We start from the raw sequence: 16,030 nt of genomic DNA, 5'->3' as shown, positions 1-16,030 counted from the left end.
TGCTCTTTATATTTATGCTGTTTTATATTTTATTATTTAGTAAAGCTAAATGTTAACCAATTTTATTTTTTGCTGTTTTATCAATTCTTGCAAGACGTGCTGTTATAATGATAATTACTTTAGAACCGGCCAAAATTCAACTTTTTTTTTTTGCAAGCGCATGATCTCCTTTCGAGATACGCTGGAAAAAATATTATCTCAATCACAAAATAACCCTTCTTTCGATAATAGATGGTGTTTTTGACGTATACTTCCAAAATTAAAATTTATATTGAATCGTTGAAAAGTTTTGCATCAAATATTTTCTTTTAAAAGGGTGTTGTTCATTTGATTCATGCCGTGAGAAGATTTTTTTGCGTTATTATAAAATTGAATACTATTCATAATCAAGAAAGCTCACTCGCCCATTCCTTCCTTACCACTCTTGCAACAAAAATAGTGTTCTGTGAAATTATTAGTTCATTCGATTATGATTTAAAGGTGGCCCAAAGACGATGTAGGTTTATATAAAATTAACATGGAGATATTTTAAAAAATGTTCAAACACTTTAGTACTGTAATGTAACTAGTAAAATATTATCTTAAAATGCAACTCATTCTTCAAAGGAAATTGCTGAAGAGAGCCATTTATTCCGACGGATGGAAAAAGAGGTATTCATTAATTTGTCTGCCATTGTATATGTATGTAGCTCTATTTGATATTATACTCCTATAACTTCTGCAGAAATCTCAAACAAAGTAAGCTCTAAGTGGATTCGGTTTTTCAGCAACCTTATTCATCATAATTTGAAGAAAAGGTGTACACTATGAAGTGATATGTTAGTACCTACATTACAGTACTAACGTGGTTGGAATAGTATTTAAAATTTCTCCATATTCGTTTTTGGACCGCTTTTAAATCACCACCGAAAAAGCTGAAAATTTCACAGGTTGTAAGAAAGATATGAAAGATGGGATTTTCTTTTTTTTTTTTTAATTTTAATCCGCTCTATTGCTTAAGTCATCGTGCTAATATTTGGGTTCACCTTTAAGTATGATGTATGTATCTTGCAATAGTTTGGGGTTTCAAACTCACAAGAAACATTTCCTCCCAAGGATGCCAAAGGTTACGTTGGCACCACAGACATTCCATGTTTTCAAGTTTATAGATGCCTAATGATGATTTTGAACTATTTTATTTTTATTAGGGTCAGTTTTGCATAGAAATATTCACACTTTTTGAAGGTGTATGCAATACAGTACGAAATGTCGGTGCTAAACAATCCATTGATGCTATGCCTAGATGTCAACTTTGAGTGTTTAAAATGTTGTGTAAACTTAAGTATGAACCACTGAATTCATTTTTGATATCATACAGCATAGCAGGTATAGTGTTTTGCTCATAAAACCATTTATTCTCAAATAATGTGCTTATTTCTAGGGAAATTGCATACATTTAGGCGTATTAGGCAGATTTTCAAAGTTTAGTTTTGCAATAAATTAATCAAATTTTTGTGTTGTAAGAATTTTGATATCATATTCAGATTCAGGAGACCCAAATTTAGTAGATAGGGAAATTTTTTATTCTTAAACCGGCTTTGTTATATGGTGATCAATTTCGCCCCAATGTGTCATTCTTATTTTTTAATATTAAAACTGTCTTTATGATATGTTAAATATTATTTCATTAAAAGTCAATAACATAAACATAAACGAAATTTATTTGACAATATTTGAATTAAGAAGGACAACACAGCAAAAAGCTGTAAAAAAGTGATCAATTTGCCCCCGGTTAACGGTACGGGATTGGATAAATTCGGGTTTTGGTTGGGTTTAGGTCTGCCATAATTGAAATAATAATAATCTTTTGTTTGCCACCTAATAAAGCTTGCTCTTTTTTGTAGAAAACATAATAAATTCCACTCTATCATAATCAATTTTGATTTCACTAAAAATTATGATCGGCGTAAATTAGATTTTTTTAATCATAAATATTCATAATTCAATTTCTGAACAAAAAAAATATAAAAGCGAACGGATGAATAGTCTCAAACAAATTATCAGGTCGGCTAATATTTCTAAAAATCCTGTTCAGGTTTCTGCAAGAATCTTATAATTCTTTATAAATCCCTTTCAGGCTTCTGTGATAATCTTGCTCTAAATTTTGTTGAATTAGACAGTGTTCTCTCAAAATCTCGCTCAGAATGCGGATTAAATATACACATCATTTAATAAATGTCCCAACATTCCTTTCTGTTTGTCCTTCCTAAGACTTTAAGAACCTAGTTACGAAACGAATACGACAATTTTAACAGCGTAGTTATAGCAGGAGAACAAACATGCAAAATATTTTGAATACATAAAAAATAGGTATTCTCGTTATTTTAAATGCGTTTTTTTTTTACCGTTTACAAACCCATTTTTTTCATTAACTGGGAGACATAACCAACAAATAAGTAGAAATATCGGAGTGATGGTAGTTTGATCAACAAGCATTGAACACTTAAAATTCCTTCAACATTAAAAATCGATCTCCATTTGAAAATCCAAGAGTTTTGTAAAATTAATAGTCATCCGAAATCATTTTTGTTCAAAATTATATTTTCGAACCATGCGATATATTTAGTGAACACATTGTACGAAACATTTGGTACAAACAACTTGCTCCGAGATAACTTCACTTTTATTGTGTTCTATCCAAGAGTTTCGCGCATCATTTCGCAATTTTATAACCTAAAAAACCTTATATAAAAATACGCAATAGTATTCACCTTCAGTGTTAAATCCTCTTCCACGGTGATCAGCCGTTTCTGCCGAAAATATTGCTCCTAATTAATTTCAAACTAGATACTAATGCCCACTTTATCGACACAGAATTTCCTGTTGCTTGTCTTCGATCACGTTTCACACAAATGGGATAATTTGTTAGGTTGTTTTTCTTCTTTCTTTTGAGCACAGCGATAACGGACGCTTTCCACAAACCGCAGCACAAATAGGAAAGGTAGGTAGGTCACAATTACGGCAGCAGAAAATTATTTTCACCTTTGTTTTCCACCTTTGATTTTCGCACCCGTCTCGCGTTAGCCCGGTTATTTCCTTTTTCCAGGCCTGGTAGAGTATTTTCGATTGCTGTTCTACCGCCAAATCAACTGAACGGAACTTTTATGGGTTGATGGGATTCAGCTTGTTGGTATATATAAGGCAAACACTACACTGCACTGCACTTTTTAAAATAACGCCTTGAACTGCGCCGTCAACGTCACGTATGGTCACCGCAAACCACCGCCGCCGTCAACTGAAACAGGTGGAAGCTCAAAGAACCAGGTCAACGGCGAGCTCACATTCTGCTTCTACATATGTGAACCCTAGGACCACGTACGCATACATAAAGACACGTAAATCCTTCTGCGTGCCAATCCACTGATATTGAAGACTTCTTAATTCATGACTGTTAATTGATTTTTATTTATTTTATTTCCATCAGATCCTTGGCAAGGGAATAAATACCAGCACATCTACAGTACACTATTCAACTAATGCAGCCAATGAATGCGCAAACACTCGATGCGGTACAGAAATCTCGCGGAACATTACTAAAGGACCTATGTACAAATGAGAGATTCTCTCCTCTCTCGTTCTCTTTCGATTATAACAGTGGAACACTAAAGATTTTGGGAAGTTTTTCACTATAGATCGAAAGTCAATTTCCTTGACTAGCGTTTCATACAAAAAACGCAACAGAAGAGATTAATATGACTCAGTTATTAATGAAAGAGAAAGTAAACAAAGAGAGCCTCTCAATGTTAGATAGGTCCTTTAGTAATGTTCCGCGAGAAATCACTAATCATGCTTCACTACAATCACTTGCTCCCACCCTCGGCGTATCACTTCAAACCGTTGCTGCATGTTGCTCTTCATAGGATTACACAAAATTTCGGATATGATAATTAGCCGCAGTGATCACAACCGTAGTTGCGATTCACGTTCTTGGGATTTTTTATTAATCCAATGAATTCCTTCACACCGAACGCGTGTCCTTCTGAGCAAACGAGTATTATATCCGCTCTAACGAACGCTAAACACATGACTGAAGAGTCCTCGGTTGCACAAAACGAACAAGGCTTTCAAACATTTCGCGAGTCGACATTCGACACGGAACTAATGTCGACGTTACCCACTCACCGAACTTCGTCACAGATGCTGTCAAACTTCGGCAATGGTGTGCATTGATTTTCCAGCCATTCGTGTCCTACTCGGTTGTGAAAAACTCGACGAAGAGCGCCAGCGGGAAATTTTCTCCGAGAACGAGAGAGGGTTTGTGGCCGATTGGAAAGCGCAGGAGTCAAATAAAAATGCACAAAATACATTGCACAGTGGGGTGCGCTGCCTTAATGTTTCGCTTTTCCTTCAAGAATATTTTTTTCCAAAAATAGCGAAAGAGAAACGATTTTAGATGGACCTACTCCGTTAAAGGCCGAAAAAAAAAAATGAAAACACGAATATTTCAGTAATTTCATCAATTTTCCATGATTTTTTTCTAGCGTTATGTGCTTCACAGCTGAATTATTCCACAATTTTTGGCTCAAGAGTTTTTTTTTTTTGATCCGGTAGGGCGACGACTGTTTATATGGTTCTGCAATGATTTTTTTTATCTTTATTAACACTTGTCCGCCTAAGATATTCGTCACTTACACGGACGACGAAGCCTCAAAATCAGTTGGAACGCTAAATTCAACCCACTATATCTCGGCTGTCCTAAGCCCGATTTACAAAATTTTGGCACCTACAGAAATGTATGGGCTTCTAGATTCATGTCAGATTTTTGAAATATTTTTGGGAACTACTGTTTGATTTGTAGTACTTAAAACACCGGAGCAAGTCCTAAAAAAATTTCTAACCGGCGGTAATTTGTAGATAACTTAGAATTTATCGCGATAACCTATAGATTTTTTTATTGTATGATGATCGGATTAGTGTAATCTAACAATTTGCATTGAATTTTTGATTGTTAGCCGTTCAAAGAACTACAATATATTCACATAACTGCGTAGAATACAGAAAAAATACATTTTCAATTATAACTTGAAATTTATCGCGATGACCCAAACATTTTATGATCTTATAATATACTCATATTTAAGGCCTCAAATTTGCAGAACACTGATAATAAATTTCTGTTGGAAAAACTACAATATTTTCAGAAAATAGTGAAAAATACAGGAAAATACAGGTTTTCTACAATTATTTCATATTTATCGCAATGACTCATCAGTTTTATAATTTTAAACTCTTTTTGTGTTCATGAGAAACAAATTTCCTGAGCATCGTTGATCGCTGTTTGTTCAAAGAACTACAATATATTCACAAAACTGCGTAGAATACAGAAAAAAATACATTTTCAATTATAACTTGAAATTTATCGCGATGACCCAAACGTTTTATGATCTTAAAATATACTCATATTTAAGGCCATCAAATTTGCAGAACACTGATAATTAATTTCTGTTGGAAAAACTACAATATTTTCACAAAATAGTGAAAAATACAGGAAAGTACAGGTTTTCTACAGTAATTTCATATTTATCGCAATGACTCATCAGTTTTATAATTTTAAACTCTTTTTGTGTTCATGAGAAATAAATTTCCTGAGCATCGTTGATCGCTATTTGTTCAAAGAACTACAATATATTCACAAAACTGCGTAGAATACAGAAAAAAATACATTTTCAATTATAATTTGAAATTTATCGCGATGACCCAAACGTTTTATGATCTTAAAATATACTCATATTTAAGGCCATTAAATTTGCAGAACACTGATAATTAATTTCTGTTGGAAAAACTACAATATTTTCACAAAATAGTGAAAAATACAGGAAAGTACAGGTTTTCTACAATAATTTCATATTTATCGCAATGACTCATCAGTTTTATAATTTTAAACTCTTTTTGTGTTCATGAGAAACAAATTTCCTGAGCATCGTTGATCGCTGTTTGTTCAAAGAACTACAATATATTCACAAAACTGCGAAGAATACAGAAAAAAATACATTTTCAATTATTTTGAAATTTATCGCGATGACCCAAACATTTTATGATCTTAAAATATACTCATATTTAAGGCCATCACATTCGCAGAACACTGATAATGAATTTCTGTTGGGTAAGCTACAATATTTTCACAAAATAGTGAAAAATACAGGTTTTCTACAGTAATTTCATATTTATCGCAATGAGTCATCAGTTTTATAATTTTAAACTCTTTGTTTGTTCATGAGAAACAAATTTCCTGAACATCGTTGATCGCTGTTTGTTCAAAGAACTACAATACTTTCACAAAATCTTGTATAATACAGAAAAATCTTAAATTTCTGATGCAATTTATTGATTTGAAGTATCTTTAGTTATGAAAATAAATATATTTACAGAACATTTTTGATGTTTTTTAAAGAACGACAACAGTTTCACAAAACTATGAATAATACAGGGAAATTACGATCCTAACAACAGTTTGAAATTCATTGCAATGATACATGTATTTTGTGATTTTAAAATATTGTCATATTTAGGGTTATCAAGTTTTCACAATATAATCGATGAAATTTTATTGAAAGAACTACAATATTTTCACAAATTACCATATAATACAAAAATATTATGTTGCTACCGAAGTTTGAAAATTTTATCATCTATATAATTTTCTAAATCGTTGTGTATTTTCAATAAAAATAAATGTGCTCAAAATTATTAGAAGCTGTTTGTTCGTTTGTTCCTTTGGAATATTGTAAAACTTTCTAATTATGAAAACATGACCCAATTACTGAACTGTAGCGGAAATAAATCCGAGGTACATTCGATTTGCATAATCTGCTGATTTAGACATAGCGTGATATATTCTAGCCATATTAACAACTTTCAAATGAAGTCGTCTGACTTTATTTTTATGTGGTAAAATTATTCTTTATATTAAAAACACAAGACGCCGTGAGCGGCTATTGGATCAGTAGGTATTTTTTATTTTTCAATAATCGCTCATTCAAAAATTATTATGTATTCTAATTTTTTTGCTGAAGTAGGTATAATTTGACCATAAAAAATAGCAGGATAAATAACGAAATTCTAATTATGTAATGCTTTTTATCCAGTATGTTCGTCACGAAATCTGTTTACCGTGAGCGGAATAGGAAAACTTAGATGCAGTAACAGTTTCAATTAAATATTTTTAATGAATGTTTTTAAAATAATTTCTATATTATCACTGATCATCTATACTTGGAGCTACATTGTAACATAAAAAAAAGTATTGATCGACTCAATAGTTATTTTAAAATGAACCTTCGAACACCTTACTTCCCTCAAATGAGAGGAATATGGTGCACAGATGGTACTCTATTTCTTTTCCCTGCGAAATAGGAAAACTACGGTGATAGTAAACAGTACGATGTGGTTAAACATTAAAATATCTGTAAGTTTTCCATAGCAATAGGTAAAGAAAGTTTTTTACTGCATTCAACATTCTATTGTGATTGTAGTTCTTTTAAGAATAAAATGATAGTATTTTGAAGCAGATTTTTTAAGATGTGTCATGTTCAAATACTATTAAAGTAAAGCTGGTTGAATCGATTCTAACTGTTTAACTTACTACATGGTAGTTAAAAGTATATGCTATTAGTACAATATAAAAGTGACATGAAAATGGGTTTTCAATCAAGCCCTAGCTGAGACAGTGATTAGGGTAACTGCATATTTGAAATATTCACCTTTATATATTTATTTTTAATTCTTATTATTGGTTATTAGATAGATGGATACATGTTTGATGTTCTTGTTTTTTTATGAGAAAGTTTTGAACCATAAAATATAGGTCATTGCGTAAAATTATTAAATTTCAAAAGAGTTCTTAGTTTTGAATAAATTATTTAATGAAAATATTTTAGTTCTTTGAACTAACACGTATCAATTTTCATTTATATTCTTTTCTCGTGAACATGAAAATGGTTTGAATTAATAAAATCAATGTGTCATCGCAATGAATATCAAACTACACTAGATATGAGAAAATTTATAAATTGTAAAATTCATGGGTAATAGCGATTATTTTAAACTATTGCTGAAACTTTTTTTTTCTGTCATATGCTATGCAATTCAATATATATGTTGTAATTCGTTAAATGTACAATTTACAATGAAAAATGTTTGGTAATATGAATTCGAACTTCATTGTTAGATAAGTTCCAAGTTGTGTACAAACAAACGCTAATTTCTTTTAGACTAGCTCCAGTGTTTGTAGTACTACAAATCAAACAATAGATTCCAAGCACATTTCTATAACCGCACATGAATCTACAAATAAGAACAAACTAGGGTTGAAGCGATCCACTTTTTTTAACACCGTCATCCATGTAAGTAAAATATCATTAATTGCGTTATTATAAGTAAATTAAAAAATGATGTCATTGCGACAATAATGGATTAGCTACAATTTGTAGTTGTAAGTCTCAAATATGAGAATAGTTTAAAATAACAAAATCTATGGGTCGTTTCGGTGAGTATTTTTTCTGTATTATTTACAATTTTTTGAGAATGGTTTAATGCTTTGGAGAAACTATAAAATTTGCTCAGTTAATGTATGGTTTATAATATGAAAAAATATAATAAAATCATGAAAATGATAACTCTTTGCCACAATTATCATATTGCAACGTAAATCTGATATATTTCTGTTATAATACATGCAAATATTATCAATAAATAGAAATTGTTATATTACCAATTTTGTAAACTGTTTGTCGTGCTTTGAAAACAGAAATAATAACTGCTCTATTTTTTATATTTATTACGTTGAGAAAATTTCATATCGTAAACACAACTACTATGAAAACGCAACCATAGTCAAAGACTGTTCTGTATTATTCGTGATTTTGTGAAAATTTGGTTAGTTCTTAGAGCAAATAGCCAATATAATTGTTGAGAATGTATGTTTTTTTTTCAAAACTTAATAACGGTTTTGAATAATAAAATCAATTAGTCATCTTGAATAATATGAAACAAGAGCAGAAATAGTATATTCTTGTATTACATGGTATTTTGTGAAAATATTGATGTTTTCTAACGAAATTTCATCGGTTCATTTATACAAGCTTAAAACTCTAAATGATAACATTTTATTTAACATTTTCAAATCATAAAATCCATGGAACATTGTGGTCAATTTCAGGTTGTTATTACGATCTAACTTTTCTGGTGTTCTCCACAGTTTTGTATAAATGTTTAAGATCTTCAGAAATCACTAAAAATGTTCTGTAGATATATTTACTTATGTATATAATTATGCTCCAAACCCTTAAAATGATATGGTCTGGAGGCAATCAGTTATTTGCATTTGGCTGACAAAACGTCGAAAGATGGGAATTGGAAGAGAACGAAATGATCTTGGAAGAATTATTCTCTTCCGAAAGAATAAATAATTCGATATTTTTTCTTATCGATGTGTTATTCCTTTCGACATTTTGACATTCAACGTTTGTTGTATTTTGATACGTTCTATCAATTTATATATGAATCTGAAAAATTTTAAACCGTGGAGATTATAAGAAAATGCGGCAATTTCGAAATTACAGGAGAAATTTTAAATGTTTCTGTATTTTACATGATTCTCGAGCACACTTATTTTTCTTGAATATTTACAACAATTTAGAAAATTATACAGATGATAAAATGTTCAAACTTCGGTAGCAACAGAATATTTTTGTATTATACGGTAATTTGTGAAAATATTGTAGTTCTTTCAATAAAATTTCATCGATTATGTTGTGCAAACTTGGCAACCCTAAATATGAGAATATTTCAAAATCAAAAAACCCATGGATCATTGCAAAAAAAAATCAAACTGTTGTTAGGATCGTATTTTTCCGATATTATTCACAGTTTTGCGAAAATGTTGTCGTTCCTTAAAAAACATAAAAAATGTTTCAAAATATGTTTATTTTTATATCTCACAATTGAAGCATTGTCTTTAGATTGATAAGGTCTAGAGACAACCAATAAATTGCAGAAGAAATTTCAGAATTTAATACAGAAAATTACAATACAAGATTTTGTGAAAGTATTGTAGTTCTTTGAACAAACAGCTATCAACGATGTTCAGAAAATTTGTTTCTCATGAACATACAAAGAGTTTAAAATTATAAAACTGATGAGTCATTGCGATAAATATCAAATTACTGTAGAAAACCTGTATTTTCATGTATTTTTCACTATTTTGTGAAAATATTGTACACTCTTAAAAAAATCTAATTTTACATAAGACTTAATCCTAATTGCACACAAATAATCGAGGACGTAAACATAAATATCACTTATATTTACGTTTTATTCGATGCACACAGAACCCAACATTCATTTTCATGCCACTTCAAAGAAAATAAGTACAGTTTTTAGTTTTACATGAGTCAAACCACGAAAATGGACACAGATCTTAGCTATGAATGTTACAAGACTTAAATTTACATGTTATTTGACTATGTTGATAGCGTCAGGCAATTGACCGAGTCAAACGTCAAGTGTTGGCGGCACCGCTCTTCACGTTTTCAAATTATCTAAAATTTTATTGATTTTGTTCTTTTGTAAAGTAAAACTAACTGTGAATAAAGTGGTTTTATAACAAGTGTTTGTGCAAGAAAACCAGGAAGTGTTGTGTAATGAAGTAAGTTAGAATATGGGTATAGTTTATCTCCCAGTACCGTCACCAACAGCAGCCATCACAATATGAACCTGAACGGGGGAGACAGTAGGTATGGATTTTTTTTCCAATTTTATCAATTGCATGCGGAACAAACGGGATATCAAAATGAATGCAGTGCACCATAGATCTTGAGCCTTTATTTGATCAGCAGTAAGTGTAGCCAGTGCAAATATTGTTGATTAATATTGTGAAACAGCATCCCATAATGAATGGCACAAAATGATCCTTTTCCTGGAAAGTCAACAGATTCAACAGAACAGAAATTCTTTGAATTGAATATGTGTATGGAACATGACCGTGATTTCCTCATTCAAGCACTTCCGCCGATAGTCGCTACAAGGTAAATATTTCCATTGTGTTATTTTGTTAACGAATCCATCGCCATGATCATCATTTTCAATTTTTATTGCATCTGTTCTGAGACCCGCTTCACACAAAAACGAATACACGGCATGACGTGAAAGTAGATCATCGCATCTTACTTTTACGTCATGTCGTGTATTTTTTTTTTGGCTTGGTGTGATCATGTAATTTTAAGATCGGATGTAAATGTATGTCAAATGATTCGCTTCTTTTATGTGCATCTAAGTGGATTGAAATTTACACGAAATTTTCGAAGAGTGTAGCTTACCCAACAGAAATACATTATCAGTGTTCTGCGAATGTGATGGCTTTAAATATGAGTATATTTTAAGATCATAAAATGTTTGGCGCATCGCAATAAATTTCAAGTTATAGTTGAAAATGTATTTTTTCTGTATTCTACGCAGCGATCAACAATGTTCAGGAAATTTGTTTCTAATGAACAAACAAAGAGATTAAAAGTATAAAACTGATGACTCATTGCGATGAATATGAAATTACTGTAGAAAACCTGTATTTTCCTGTATTTTTCACTATTTTGTGAAAATATTGTAGTTTTTCCAACAGAAATTAATTATCAGTCTTCTGCAAATTTGATGGCCTTAAATATGAGTATATTTTAAGATCATAAAACGTTTGGGTCATCGCGATAAATTTCAAGTTATATTTGAAAATGTATTTTTTTCTGTATTCTACGCAGTTTTGTGAATATATTGTAGTTCTTTGAACAAACAGCGATCAACGATGCTCAGGAAATTTGTTTCTCATGAACACAAAAAGAGTTTAAAATTATAAAACTGATGACTCATTGCGATGAATATGAAATTACTGTAGAAAACCTGTATTTTCCTGTATTTTTCACTATTTTCTGAAAATATTGTAGTTTTTCCAACAGAAATTAATTATCAGTGTTCTGCAAATTTGATGGCCCTAAATAGGAGTATATTTTAAGATCATAAAATGTTTGGGTCATCGCGATAAATTTCAAGTTATAATTGAAAATGTATTTTCTCTGTATTCTACGCAGTTTTGTGAATATATTGTAGTTCTTTGAACGGCTAACAATAAAAAATTCAATGCCAATTGTTAGATTACACTAATACGATAATCATACAATAAAAAAATCTATAGGTTATCGCGATAAATTCTAAGTTATCTACAAATTACCGCCGGTTAGAATTTTTTTTAGGACTTGCTCCGGTGTTTTAAGTACTACAAATCAAACAGAAGTTCCCAAAAATATTTCAAAAATCTGACATGAATCTAGAAGCCCATACATTTCTGTAGGTGCCAAAATTTTGTAAATCGGGCTTAGGACAGCCGAGATATAGTGGGTTGAATTTAGCGTTCCAACTGATTTTGAGGCTTCGTCCTCGGTGTGTTAACGAAAACTTTGGCCCTGGGCTTGTTCATCTCGGGACCAACGGCTTTACTTCCCTTCCAAAGGAAGTCGGTACTATGACTTTGACGTCATAGGTGACTATGTCGGGGATGGGATTTGATCCCAGGTCCTCGGCGTCAAAGGCGTGTGTTCTAAACAATACACCAAGTCCAAAAGCAGCAAAAAGTATAGAAAACAAAGTTTCTACCACGGTGTCACGCTCGTTTTTAAACTTTCTCAAACTTACAACACAAGCTCATGGAAGAATGGTAGTTAAGAACTGTCAAAACGTAAACATTTTGGAATACCATTCAAATTTGTAAAGTTTTGTTAATATTATCGTGTCTGTTGCTGAAGTCATTTGAATAACAAGTCAACTACACTCTAATTACATTCCAGAGCTCCATTTTCGTCGATATTCCCCCAAATAACACCAACTACTAAGGGCTCCCGTACACGCCTATTCACTTAGGGATAGTGATTTGTCATGCATTGGCAACGTTTCATGAGGCCATTCATCTCCACTAGTATCTTAACTAGAGACTGTTCTCTTTTCTTAGCCATTCATACTGAGTAAACAGCCCACTAGAGTCTGCCAGTAGGTGAAACACTTAAAAACACTACAGATATAAAACAGCTTGTTTAAACAAAGCACAAGCACCAACATAAGAGCAACAAAAAGTTACAATCATTCATTTCGTCTCACTTTTCTAGATCAATGTTCTTTTTATTATTGAGATATACATTTTGTGAGGAAAAACACACCATAGTAATAGATTAAAATACAGCAAAATGTCGTCTATCATAACTTTTAAGGAATTTCATTAAATAAATTGCGTTATTCTAGTAAATTGTCGAAGTCCAATCCATAAAAGAAGTGTATATTCTACTAAAATGTATATTATTTTTTTAAGAATACCAATGAACCGTTTAATAGCGGCACCATGACAAATGTGAACACGGTCCAAACTACACTTTATTCTTAAGGTGAAACAGTTTGGAATCATCTTCTAAGATTGCAATGAAACTTCAAAGGCACAAATCTCGCGAAGAACGCATCCAACAACAGTGAACTTTTTATTTTGGCTTTGTGCACTAGCATAAATCTTAAAATAAGAATATCAGAAACGTTTGCCAACTATTTCTCCAGTTTAGTGCCTTTGAAAACGTGAGTAGTGGCGGTTCCGGGTCATTTGGCCGAATGCCGTTCGGCCGGACGCTATTTGGCCGAAAGAGTTATTTGGCCGAACGCTATTTGGCCGAATGCCGTTTGGCCGAACGCCATTTGGCCGAATGCCGTTTGGCCGAAGTTGTAAACAATAGTGAACTACAGTTAGCATACATTTGTAATGAATTTCAAAGAACTTGTTCTGCTTATTCTTAAAGAAAGATAAAGCATCATTGATATACATATAATTAGCTCTTTAGTGTTATTTTAAAAAGCAGTCAGTGCTGAAAGAAGAACGTCCTAAATGTAAGCAATCATTCACTTCTTTGCTAGGAATGAGAGCTGGCAGCAGAGGTTTTCGCATCGCGTTTGTAGTCTTGTAGGCCTCTGACAGTAACTAAAACATTTTACGACTTAATCGTCCTTCTGCTGGATTGAGTCGCTTCGATCCCTCGAATCGTACAAAGTAAAATATTTCATAGTTCTAGCAATCACAAGTCTTTGTTTCTTTTTTTCACAACGGAAAACTAGTGAGCTACTTCGACTGAGTCGTTCGGTTTACTGATTTACGCAAGAAACGGTGCAGAGTTCAGTTCACACGTTGTATCCTACATACTTAAATTATTATACGGATTCCTGTGAAATCTCAACAGCTGAACTGTTCGGTGAAATAAATTAACGTAGTACGGTATTTTTTAAAGTATTCGGTAAAAATCACCGTAATCCGATCAATTCCGACGAAATACAGTGTTTTATTTCACCGAACTGTTCAGCTGTTGAGATTACGGTTAAATTCTCCGTAGTGTGTTTAGTGTGTAAGTTAACCGTTGTAATAAAAACCATATTTGAAAAAAAAACTCTTTATGAACAAGCCTTAATTCCAATAGATATGCACACTTCAAAAAAATCATGCGATTTTACGTCTTTTGGATGCACATAAAAGAGGCGAGCCAAATGACGTGAATTTGTGTCACACTTTATATACGATAGTGTCTGATTCGGGAAATGTCAATCATAGTGGCATCATTTTCATGTCCTTCATCATGTAAAATTGCATTTTTCTTCCAATACATCTTTCAGAACCCATTTTTACGTTATTTCATCACTTTTTTTTTGTTCGGAACATAAACCACTGCGACCAATATTTGATCTATTGTAGTATATCCCGTGTCCTTAGTGTTGTGCATGTCGTTTTACTTTGTCACTATCGAGAAGTGATAAAGCATTCGGTTTTCTTACAGTTGTAATTCCTAACTTGATCACAGGAAACGATTCTAACTGAAAGGTTTCTACCTTTCGAAGAGTGTGGTGCATGCACTCTCCACAGGCGCGCTTCTTTATCAGGCAAAATCGGATCCCTCGATAAAGCCAACAAATTACACCGATATTGTCCATGCATCAGAATCCTAGTCCTTACTTCTTCAAACTGGAGATCGAAATAAATAAAAGATTAGAAAACAAATTGTTGAATTCGACTACTTTTTTTCCTTGTCTCAAGATCATTCTCGGCAACTGGGAAAACCGAGACTTGTCACTTTCAACAAGGTTTAAAATGTAACAAGGACTAAAAATGTTCCTTTGATTACTATAACATCCTGTTCTCTTTGTTTGAAGCAGTCAGGACTAGGGTTCACTGGTAGATCTTTACCCCATAACGCACCACGAAAAGGTGATCTACCCGCGTTATGGTTCAATAGATTTCATTACTTACATCATGTGTCATTCAGTCATAATGTGAATTACGTCCGGAGTGATTTTCATTATTTTTAAGAGTGTGGAAAATACTTCACTCCTGAAAGAACAGCCTTTGATCAAAAGAAGGAATAATTGGTTATAAAAAATTAAGCAAGTGTAATGCAAAAAAGAATTTTATCAACATAAATACAAAGAACTGCCGATGGTTTAAAGAAGGTAAAATTACCAATGAAAACATAAGCTAAGTTATTGCCTATATGAATGAAACCAGTTTACCTCGAAAGAAAAGCCTATGTTTAAAAGAAGGAAAAATTATGATGAATTCATTAAAGACCAGTGAATCAATTGTCAACCAACACGCAGCAACAAAGACATTGTCCTGTTCTATTCTTATTGCAACAATTCTATACCGCAATAACGGTTTATCACCACTTGAATAGAATGTGACAATGATCGCTCACCACGTGCCCAGCGCTTTTCTAGACTTTGCATTGCAATTTTCGAGAACTTTCTCCGTGTTGTTAAACATTGCCACATTATCGAAAAGCTATCATAAAACATTTACGATTTTTCGTTTAAAACAACTCATTAATCACGAGATAAAAAAGTAGCAACAATTTTGCCTCCTGTGATTGTCATGATAATTTATCTTTTGATTGTATCATAATCCACAAAAGTTGGGACAAACAGTTGTGAGAGG

General features: G+C 32.3%; 1 protein-coding gene across 2 annotated transcripts in view; it reads right to left on the bottom strand.

Annotated features, from left to right (window-relative positions):
- The window catches only part of LOC5569913 (serine-rich adhesin for platelets), a 1,178,520-nt gene extending 1,174,967 nt beyond the window's left edge, over positions 1-3,553 (bottom strand). For both annotated transcript variants that reach the window (XM_021852955.1, XM_021852960.1), the window contains exon 1: positions 2,751-3,553. The gene's annotated coding sequence lies outside the window, so the exon portion shown is untranslated. The remainder of the gene's footprint in view (positions 1-2,750) is intronic.
- Between the last annotated feature and the right edge of the window lie 12,477 nt (positions 3,554-16,030).

Source organism: Aedes aegypti, chromosome 1, assembly GCF_002204515.2.
Source record: "Aedes aegypti strain LVP_AGWG chromosome 1, AaegL5.0 Primary Assembly, whole genome shotgun sequence".
NCBI classification, from domain to species: Eukaryota; Metazoa; Arthropoda; class Insecta; order Diptera; family Culicidae; genus Aedes; species Aedes aegypti.
This window is presented reverse-complemented; position numbering and strand designations above follow the sequence as displayed.